The 10,676-nt window shown below is 40.1% G+C and overlaps 1 pseudogene; it reads right to left on the bottom strand.

The window, feature by feature from the left end:
- Window positions 1-8,100: 8,100 nt before the first annotated feature.
- On the bottom strand, window positions 8,101-8,851 carry LOC100350706 (phosphoglycerate mutase 1-like; annotated as a pseudogene).
- Between the last annotated feature and the right edge of the window lie 1,825 nt (window positions 8,852-10,676).

Here is a 10,676-nt window from a genome sequence, read left to right as displayed (position 1 = left end):
TAACTTGGAGATCATGGATACAAAAGGAATTAATTGGACATAACTAGACTAATACAAGGGATGATTTATAAACAGATTTTTCACAATAATTTACTCAGGCCTCTTCATATGATTTCCTTTATTAAAATATGATAAAATATTTGGTTTATAGAGATTATTTTTTCATTAGTGATCAGTTTTACACAGATGTAAAAGTCTCTGTGAGTGTATATAGGCTCTTTAGATTCCATTTACATTTACTAAGTAATTTTAAAATGTGACATTTGTTTGCTTTATTTCATGTTTTTTTTTTTTTAACTTTTATTTAATGAATATAAATTTCCAAAGTACGGCTAATGGATTACAATGGCTTCCCCTCCATAACGTCCATCCCACCCGCAACCCTCCCCTTTCCCACTCCCTCTCCCCTTCCAATCACATCAAGATTCATTTTCGATTCTCTTTATATACAGAAGATCAGTTTAGTATACATTAAGTAAAGATTTCAACAGTTTGCTCCCACACAGAAACATAAAGTGAAAAATAATAGATGATTTTTTAAATGATGATGAAATCAGATCAGACCTATTGTCATGTTTAATCCCAGTGAGAGTCAAGTTGGGAGTTGATAATTTCTTCTTTTTTTTTTTTACAGAAGATCAGTTTAGTATACATTAAGTAAAGATTTCAACAGTTTGCACCCACATAGAAACACAAAGTGAAATATACTGTTTGAGTACTCGTTATAGCATTAAGTCTCAATGTACAGCACATTAAGGACAGAGATCCTACATGAGGAGTAAGTGCACAGTGACTCCTGTTGTTGATTTTACAAATTGACACTCCTGTTTATGGCATCAGTAATCTCCCTATGCACCAGTCATGAGTTTCCAAGGCTATGGAAGCCCCTTGAGTTCTCCGACTCTTATCTTGTTTAGACAAGGTCATAGTCAAAATGGAGGTTCTCTCCTCCCTTCAGAGAAAGGTACCTCCTTCTTTGAAGACCTGTTCTTTCCACTGGGATCTCACCCACAGAGATCTTTCATTTAGGTGGTGGTGGTGGTGGTTTTTTTTTTTTTTTTTTTTTTTTTTGCCAGAGTGTGTTGGCTTTCCATGCCTGAAATACTCTCATGGGCTTTTCAGCCAGATCGGAGTGCCTTTAGGGCTGATTCTGAGGCCAGAGTGCTGTTTAGGACATCCGCCATTCTATGAGACTGCTGAGTATCTCGCTTCCCATGTTGGATCACTCTCCCCTTTATTTATTCTATCGGTTAGTATTAGCAGGTACTAGACTTGTTTATGTGCTCCCTTTGACTCTTAGTCCTTTCATTATGATCAATTGTGAACTGAAATTGATCACTTGGACTAGTGAGATGGCATTGGTACATGCCACCTTGATGGGATTAAGTTGGAGTCTCCTGTTATGTTTCTAACTCTACCATTTGGGGCAAGTCAGCTTGAGCATGTCCCAAATTGTACATCTCTTCCCTCTCTTATTCCCACTCTTATGTTTAACAGGGATCACATTTCAGTTAAATTTCAACACTTAAGAATAACTGTGTATTAATTACAGAATTAAACCAGTCATATTAAATAGAACAGACAAAAAAAACTACTAAGAGGGATAATGTATTAAGTTGTTCATTAACAGTCAGGGCTATGCTGATCAAGTCACCGTTTTCATGGTTTTTTATTGATGCTATTCTTTTCTTTTTTTTTTTTTTTCAACTTTTATTTAATAAATATAAATTTCCAAAGTACAACTTTTGGATTATAGTGGCTTTTTCCCCCATAACCTCCCTCCCACCCGCAACCATCTCAACTCCCACTCCCTGTCCCATCTCATTCTTCATCAAGATTCATTTTCGGCCGGTGCCGCAACTCACTTGGCTAATCCTCTGCCTGCGGCGCTGCACCCCGGGTTCTAGTCCCAGTTGGCGCACCAGATTCTGTCCTGGTTGCTCCTCTTCCAGTCCAGCTCTCTGCTGTGGCCCAGGAGGGCAGTGGAGGATGGTCCAAGTGCTTGGGCCCTGCACCCCATGGGAGACCAGGAGAAGCACCTGGCTCCTGGCTTTGGACTGGAGCAGTGTACCGGCTGTAGCGGCCATTGGAGGGGGGGGGAACCAATGGAAGGAAGACCCTTCTCTGTCTCTCTCTCTCTCACTCTGCCTGTCAAAATAAATAAATACATGAATAAATAAATAAAAAGACCTCTCTCTCCTCTCTCTGTGTAACTCTTTCAAATAAATAAATCTTCAAAAAAAGATTAATTTTCAATTAACGTTATATACAGAAGATCCGCTTAGTATATACTAAGTAAAGATTTCAACAGTTTGCACCCACACAGATACATAGAGTACTGTTTGAGTAGTAGGTTTACCATTAATTTGCATAGTACAACACATTAAAGACAGCAATCCTATATGGGAAGTAGTTGCACAGTGGCTCCCATTGTTGATTTAACAATTGACACTTTTATTTAAGATGTTATTCTTTTCTTGTTAATTTTTTCATGTATTTTTAAAAAGGTTTATTTATTTATTTATTTATTTGAAAGGCAGAGCTACAGAGAGAGAGAGTGATCTTCCATCCACTGGTTCACTGTCCAAATGGCCACAATGGCCAGAGCTGGGCCTGCCTGAAGCCAGGAACCAGGAGCTCCCTCTGGGTCTCCCACATGAGTGCAGGGGTCCATGAACTTGAGCTGTTCTCTGTTACCATCTCAGGCACACTAGCAGGGAGCTGGATCAGAAGTGGAGCAGCCAGGACTTAAATTGGTGCCATGTGGGATACTGGAGTCACAGGCGGTGGCTCTGCCTGCTATCTCACAACGCTGGCCCCATTTTCCATCATTTTTTGACTTTATGTATCTGAATGCCTTCCATATCTATGTGAGCAATCCTTTTTGGAGGGCTGAATACTTAGCCCTCTAATAGCCTAGAAAGAGATTCCTAATCTTGTGTTCCATTCTTGTGCCTCTTTCAAGAAGGTTACACTTTCTCATTAGCCACTTTCTTAGACTCTCAGTTGTCTATAAAAGCCCAGCATGGGGATACTGGGTTAATAGCCTCAAAGAATATTTCTCGTGTTTAATTGGTTTGAATTTTATAATTTGTATTATTCCAGAGAAGATTTGAATGTGTTTACCAAAATCCTTTTTAGGAATTTCTGATTACTGCCTTTGAGTCATACTGACTACATTCTAGAAAAATCTATGGCAAACTCATTTTTATCTTTGGATATTGACAATCCCTTAGTCTCAGATTCATTGAGAGATTATTGACTGGCCCTTGAAAATTGTGGCAGCAAAGAGCTAGAGGAAGACTATTTCTGTAAATATAACTGTCTCTCTATTGTCTTTTCTTTGGTGCAGAGTTGGAAAATTTTCTTTTATCTCAGAAACTATAAGAATTGCAATGCTTAATATATGATAGCTAAGGCTCCCCACTCAAGCTACGGCTATCCCAGAAGTGAAATTATTTCATCTTTTCTAAATCTTTTAACTATTTCTTGATTTGTTATAAGTGATTTGACTATAGAACTATACTGGTTACATTTCTGGGTGACAGAACACCAAAAGGATTAGTTATTACTGTGCATTGATATATTGAATGGTTAAAATGGTAGAAAATTATTTTTGGAGACCTGAACTTTAGTGATGGTACAATTAGCAAGACACCCACAACATCTGTGTGAAGACACCCCATCACTCTGTGGAGAACAGTAAGAGGTGGGGCTACACATCCTTCCTTCCTCAGATTTAAAGTTTAGTGACATACTGTCCTGTTGCACTTGAGGATCCAGCTCTAAAATAACCCCTGAAAGTATTTTTTCCTTTGAAAAAATATATTTTACGTAAAACTTTCTGTTGGCTCTAATCAGAAATTTAATTTATTCAAGATAAGGTAATGGAAAATCTTAAGTTCTCTGATGTGTGGGATCTGAAGAAATTAGGAGTTAGCAAGATAAATATCAGAGTGTCAGCACTACACATATTTTCAAATGGATAAGATCTTTGCTTTTGTTATTTTAATTTTCTCTGCATGAAATCAGATAGCATATGTGCCTTCAATAATGAGGATGCATAGTTGCTAGTCTTTTAGGTCTCATGAGAAAGGCTTAAGGTAGTTTAAAAATTTTATTTAGGTCTAAGGAGAAGATAGACTCATTCATTCATTCATCAAAGTCTGCTATGTAAATCAATGCACAGTTGGGTTCTTGGCATGAAAAACAGGACATAACATAGTAAGGAAAAAAATTAAAATATAGTGATATCACTAGGGCCCAATACACTGGGCCCAGAAATAACTGATGAACGCTTTTCAGGTGCTTTTATTTACCTTCACAGGGAAGGACCTGCAGCTTGGTCTTGAATCAGTAAGACATTACCAGGCAAGCAAGAGCCAGATGTGTGCTAGATTCAGGAATATGGGCTTTGAAGATGATACATTTCTCAAGTGCCTCACCCTGAAAGTTTAGAATTATTTCTCCTCCTTGTCTAAGTGTCCTTTCTGGTTATATAATCATACCCTGGCTAGCACAGAGAGATGAGATGTAAGGAGGTGAAGGACAAGGAGCAGTGTTTTAAACCTGTGATTATAAAGTAGATTGAAATTATATTTTTGCAAAAATTAAAAGAAATGAAGGAAGGAGAGGGATTGAGGCAGGGAGGGAAATACAGTTACTTACAAAATCTATTATCTTTATATTAATAACAATTTTTTTAAAAAGAGAAAATGCTGTCCTTAAAAAAATAAAAATAGGATGAAGACTATGGTAGTTCTTTATTAATAGTTAAGCAGGGGCCTGCACTGCGGCATAGTGGGTGAGGCTGCTGCCTGCAGTGCTGGCATCCCATGTGGATGCTGGTTCGAGTCCCGGCTGCTCTACTTCTGATCCAGCTCTCTACTATAGCCTGAGAGGACAGTGGAGGATGGCCCAGGCCCTTGGGCTCCTGCACCCACTTGGAGACCTGGAGGAAGCTCCTGGCTTCTGGCTTCGGGTTGGCGCAGCTCCAGCCATTGCGACCATCTCGGGAGTGGGCCAGAGGATATAGGACCTCTCTTCTCTCTTTCTCTCTGCCTCTGCCTCTCTGTGGCTCTGCCTTTCAAATGAATAAATAGACATTAAAAAAAAAAAAAAAAGAAAGAGTACAGAACAGGACTCAAACCTCTTTGCTGTGTAGGCTCTTAAAAAAATAGTTAAGCAATAAGAGGTTACTTGCAGAGCACACAAGTTCCTTTGAACAACTCCTCCCAATGGTGACAGTGCTAGGACTGTGACAAAACCGAAGAAATTGGGGAAGGTAAGTCGGTGAATACTTGAGAGAAGGAACTCATACCCATACATATCCTGCACTGTGTAATATTGTGGTTTGATTATGACAGTAGGATAACTAGAAATCCTACAACTCTGGGGTAATATCAGCAAAATGGCAAAATAGGAGACTTTTTTTATAGAAAGCTTTTGTTTAATAAATATAAATTTTTTAATTACAACTTTTGGATTATAGCTATTCTTCCCCCCATACCCACCCTCTCACCCCGAATCATTCCACCTCCTACTCCCTCTCCCATCCCATTCTTCACTAAGTTTCATTTATAATTATCTTTATATACAGAAGATCAACTCTACATTAAGTAAAGATTTCAACAGTTTGCACCCACACAGACACACAGAGTGTAAAGTATTGTTTGAAGACTAGTTTTACTGTTAGTTCTCATAGTAAAACACATTAAAGACAGAGGTCCTACATGGGGAGCAAGTACACAGTGACTCCTGTTGTTGATTTAACAATTGACACTTTTATTTATGATGTCAGTGATCTCCCGAGGCTCTTGTCATGAGCTGCCAAGGCTATGGAAGCCTCTTGAGTTCACCAACTCCGACATTATTTAGACAAGGCCATAGTCAAAGTGGAAGTTCTCTCCTCCCTTCAGAGAAAGGTACCTCCTTCTTTGATGGCCCGTTCTTTTAGAATAGGAGTCTTAAACCCTAATTCATAGTGCACCCGCATCAGCCTTCCTTCAAAATGGCATTAGCTCAGTGCCAAGGGAGACCCCCTCTCTCCATGATTCTTCCTATGGGAACATGAGAGCGTAGTGAACAAGTGCCAGGTTCTCCAGCTGTGCAGGACTCTACCCAAGAGGTCCACTTCTTTCTTGCCCCTTCTAGAATACTAAGAGGAGAATCAATACAGTTGCATAACTTGGAGTGACTGGGAGCAGAGAAGTAAGTGAGGATTCACAGGTGTGGACTCCAAGGTGACTCAAAATTCATCAAACAGCTGTATATCCTCCTAAGCACTTTTGGACTTCATCATACTATCTACTCTTGAGCCACTTGGGATGCATGGTTCGTGGACCACTCTTTCCACCTGGCCCACGGTGTTCCCAGTGCTCCATACAACTCTCCCTGCCCCTCCAGAGTTGACTTCCCTGCATGTGCAAGCAAGTTGGCTGATTCTGTGGAAATGGGAAAAGACACATGAACTTGAGGTTTCAGTGTACCAGCCTAGGGAAAATAAACCATAAGTTCTCAGCACTCAGCCTGGCTTTGTGAGAGTGAAGACAAACAATTTTAAGAATTGCTCCTTGCCAACAGGGAACAAGAGGAGTCGAGTTATCGTATCTATAGGAAAGGCAGAGAGAGCTTCAGGGCTGACAGGTGAAGATGTTTTTTTCCCAAAGCCAGTAAGTAGAGATTGGAGGAGGTGACTGCATCCTCAAATGTGAAGAAGCAGTGTTGGGCTTCAAGGAACGTAAAAAATTAAGGGAAACATGACACCACTGAAGGAACACAATAAGTTTCTAGTAACCAACCCAAAAGAAATGGAAGTCTATGAATTGCCTAATAAAGAATTCAAAATATTTGTAAAGGAAGTGCAGTGAGCTAGAAGAGAACACATATACAATTCAGTGAAATCAGGAGATAATAATGAACTGAAAGAATTTCAACAGAGAAATCATTAAAAAAGGAAGACATTCTGAGACTAAAGTTTATAATGATTAAATAAAAAATACACTAGGAATTTCCAATAGTAGATTTAATAAACAGAAGAATCTTAATTCAAAGATAGATTATTTGAAACTACTGCCAGAGGAGAAAAAAGAATGAAAAGGACTGAAGAGTCTACCTGAGTATGAACTATTGCTAAAGGAAGTAGCGTGTATTATGGAAGTCACAGAAGGCTCACAGAGAGAAGTGGACAGAAAGCACATTTAAAGAAATTATGGATGAAAACTTGTTTGATTGCAAGAAAGATAAGGATGCCCAGATATTTGAGGATGAAAAATCCTCACCTTGTTCAATGCAAAGAGAACTTTATTGAGACATGTTATAATCAAATTCTCTTTTGATTGCACATCATTCCTTTACTACTCTGACCTGGAAAAAAGGTTTAGTACAGTTATGCTCAAAATGAGTACTGGACCCACGAGGCAGGGCCAAGCAACTGGAAAACATGATTCAGAATCAGATGGTGAAAAACACACTTGGTCACAATCAAGAGGCATGACACTGCCACAAAAAAAGGCAGGAGAGGGATCCTAAGACATGCAGAGGCCATGAGATCCTTAGAGGCCAGGCTTATCTCATATTGGCGTGAGAATGGCTTATTTTCTGGTGATCACATGGGGAGACTATTTGAACTGCCACTAGAAACATCAGAAGGGCTTTTGTCCAGTATCAGTTACACATACACACTTTTTTTTTTTTTTTTTTTTTTTTTTTTTTTTTTAGAAAAAGAACACAGCAGACTCCTGGCTTTCCTTATTGGTCAAGCCTTATCATGGCTCCTCCCTTTCCATAACCCAGTAGGCCCTTAGTGAATAGAGCACTAGCAGACATGGGTGTTTAGACTTCTCTGTTGGCGAGAGGACCCTTCCTTCTGTTTGGACTGAGAGCGCATACCCCAGGGGTGCTGTCCCTGACTAGATTCTGTGAAGGGAGTGATGCAGGAGACAAATAGCTAAAAGGAAAGCAGGAGCCACCAGTTCCCACCTGCAGCCACAACCTATAGTGCCTAGAGAGGTGGTCAGTGTGAAGTGGGCAGGGGACAGGTGCAGAGGAATGGGCAGGCAGGAAGGGTGGTACTGGGGATAGTGGTCTGCCTGCTTGCCTTTACTTCTTGGCCTTGCCCTGGGCAGCCACAGACTGCGTACAGTCTCTTCCTCCCCCAGGAACCGCATGGTCTTGATGAGCCTCAAGTATTTTGTCCAATTCATACACAATGGGAATACCAGTCAGCAGGTTCAGCTCCATGACGGCCTCCTCAGAGAACCCTCCAGATGATTGGCAGTGTCCCAGGTGCTGTTGCCATGGGCTGCATCAGTACCTGTTTCCACTCCTTGATCTGGGGCATAATCTCTTCATTCCAGAAGGGCAGGGCTCTGGCTATAGTGTGCTTCAGACTGGCACAGGAGGGCAGCTGATCCTTAGTGAGGTCTGCATACTTGCAATCCTTACTGACGTTGCGTCCGAGGGGTGATCAGGCTTCGTGGGGGGTGGAGGGACATCGCAGGAGTGCCTCCAGATTGTCACCTGGGCCTCACCATGCGAGGCAGCACTTTCTGCTTTATTGAGGCCAGTCAGACCCCCAAAGTGCAGCCCGTTGCGGCACCAAGTCCTCACAACCAGTAGCCACATCTGGCCAAAGGCATCCAGCACCCTTCAGGGGTCTGGATGCCTCTTTTCCACACTGAGGGGAAGCTGATGTCAGATTCATAGCCGGTGTCTCACAGGGCCTGCCAGCCATGTTTCGCCTCCTCGTGGCCCACGAGGCTCAGGTCAGTATCATCCAGCCACTGAAGCAGTTCTGCAGGCTCCAGATGCTCTCGCCATGCCAGATCAGCACCGGCTTGTAGGTAGCCATGGTGGTGAGACGGAAATGCAGAGCCGCCTGGGGTTTTCTGAGATTCCCTATAATCCAAAGAGAAAATTTTGAAAGCAGCACGAGAAGAGACTTGTCGTATAAAAAGGAATCTCCATTATAGTATCAGTGGATTTCTGAGCAGAAACTTTGCAGACCAGGAGAGAGTTGGATGATATATTTAGAGTGCTGAAAGACAAAAATGTCAGTGGAGGGGAGATAAAGACTTTTAGACAAATAAGTTCTGAGAGCGTCCATTAACATTAGAGCAGCCTGGAACAAATGCTAAGGGGGAGTTCTTCAAGATGAAATGAAAGAACACTAATTAGTAACATGAAAGCATTTGAAAGTTTATAAGTTATTGGTAAAGGTAAGATTATATAGTATAATTCAGAATACTTTAAAACTATAGTAATGGTATATAAATCACTTCTAATTTTAGTATAAATGTTGAAAGATAGATGTATCAAAGAAACTGTCAGTAGAATAATTTGTTAATGGACATATGATATACAAAGAAGTAAATTCAGACATCAAAAACACAAAATATGTGTTGGGGGTGGAGGGTACAATTTTTGTTTGAGGTTGAAATTCTTAACTTAGGGACTGGTGCTGACATAGTAGGCTAAACCTCTCCCTGCAGTGTCCACATCCCATATGGGCACTGGTTCATGTCCTGGCTGCTCCTCTTCCAATCCAGCTCTCTACTGATGTCCTGCAAACTCAGTAGAGATGGTCCAAGTGCTTGGGCTCCTGCACCTAAGTGGGAGACCTAGAAGAAGCTCCTGGTTCCTGTCTTTGGATTGGCCCAGCTCTGGTCATTGTAACCATTTGGGCAAGGAACCAGGAGATGGAAGACCTTTCTCTCTGTCTTTCCCTCTCTCTGTAACTTCACCTCTCAAATAAATAAATTAAATCTTAAAAAAGAGAAATTGTTAGCTTAAAATATACTTTTATAGCTAAAATGTTTTATGTAATACATTAATTACAGAGCAAAAGTCAACTGTAGGTACACAAAAGATAAAGGAATCAAATTACAAAGTATCTGGAAATCACAAAGGAAAGCAGTAGGGGAGGAAGAAATGAACAAAGGAACTAAAAAATGAAACAGTAAATATGGTAATAGTCTTTACCCTTCAATAATTATTTTAAAGGTAAATGACTTAAATTCTCCAAAGGACCATGTAATAAAAAAAACAATTCCAAGTATATGCTATGCATAAGAGTTTCACTTTCTCTAAGGGAATAATAGACTGAGATAAAAGGATGGAAAAAGATATTCTATGGAAATGAAAACCAAAAGAGAGCCAGAGGTAGCTATACTTATATCAGACAAAATAGACTAAAAATGTCATAGGGAACTTCAATACCCATTTTGAACAATGGGTATATCATCCAGACAGAAAATCAATGAAGAAACATTGGGTGCGAACTCCACTTTATACCAAATAGAGCTAACAGAATTTTACAAAACATTCTACCCAATAGCAATAGAATACAGTCTTTTCAAGCACACAGACCATTCTCTAGAAGCCATATGTCAGGCCCTCAAAAAAAGTCTTAACAAATTTAAGGTTGAAATTAGATCAGCTATCTCTTTCAACAACATTGGTATGAAACTAGTAATCAATGATAACTGGAAAACCAGAAAATTCAGAAATATGTGAACATAAACAACACTCTCCTGAGCAACCAATAAGTCAGAGTAAATCAGAGAAGGAATAAAAAATACCTGAAAGAAATAGAAATGAAAATGCAGCAGTTCTAACAGGAAAATTCATAGTGATTAAAGTGATCTTAAATAAACAATGCCATCCACTGGTTCACT

The sequence above is a fragment of the Oryctolagus cuniculus genome, chromosome 1, assembly GCF_051225735.1.
Source record: "Oryctolagus cuniculus isolate XC-2025 breed Fujian yellow rabbit chromosome 1, ASM5122573v1, whole genome shotgun sequence".
NCBI lineage: Eukaryota > Metazoa > Chordata > Mammalia > Lagomorpha > Leporidae > Oryctolagus > Oryctolagus cuniculus.
Note: the sequence above shows the minus strand (reverse complement) of the source record. Positions and strands in the feature narration are given on the sequence as shown.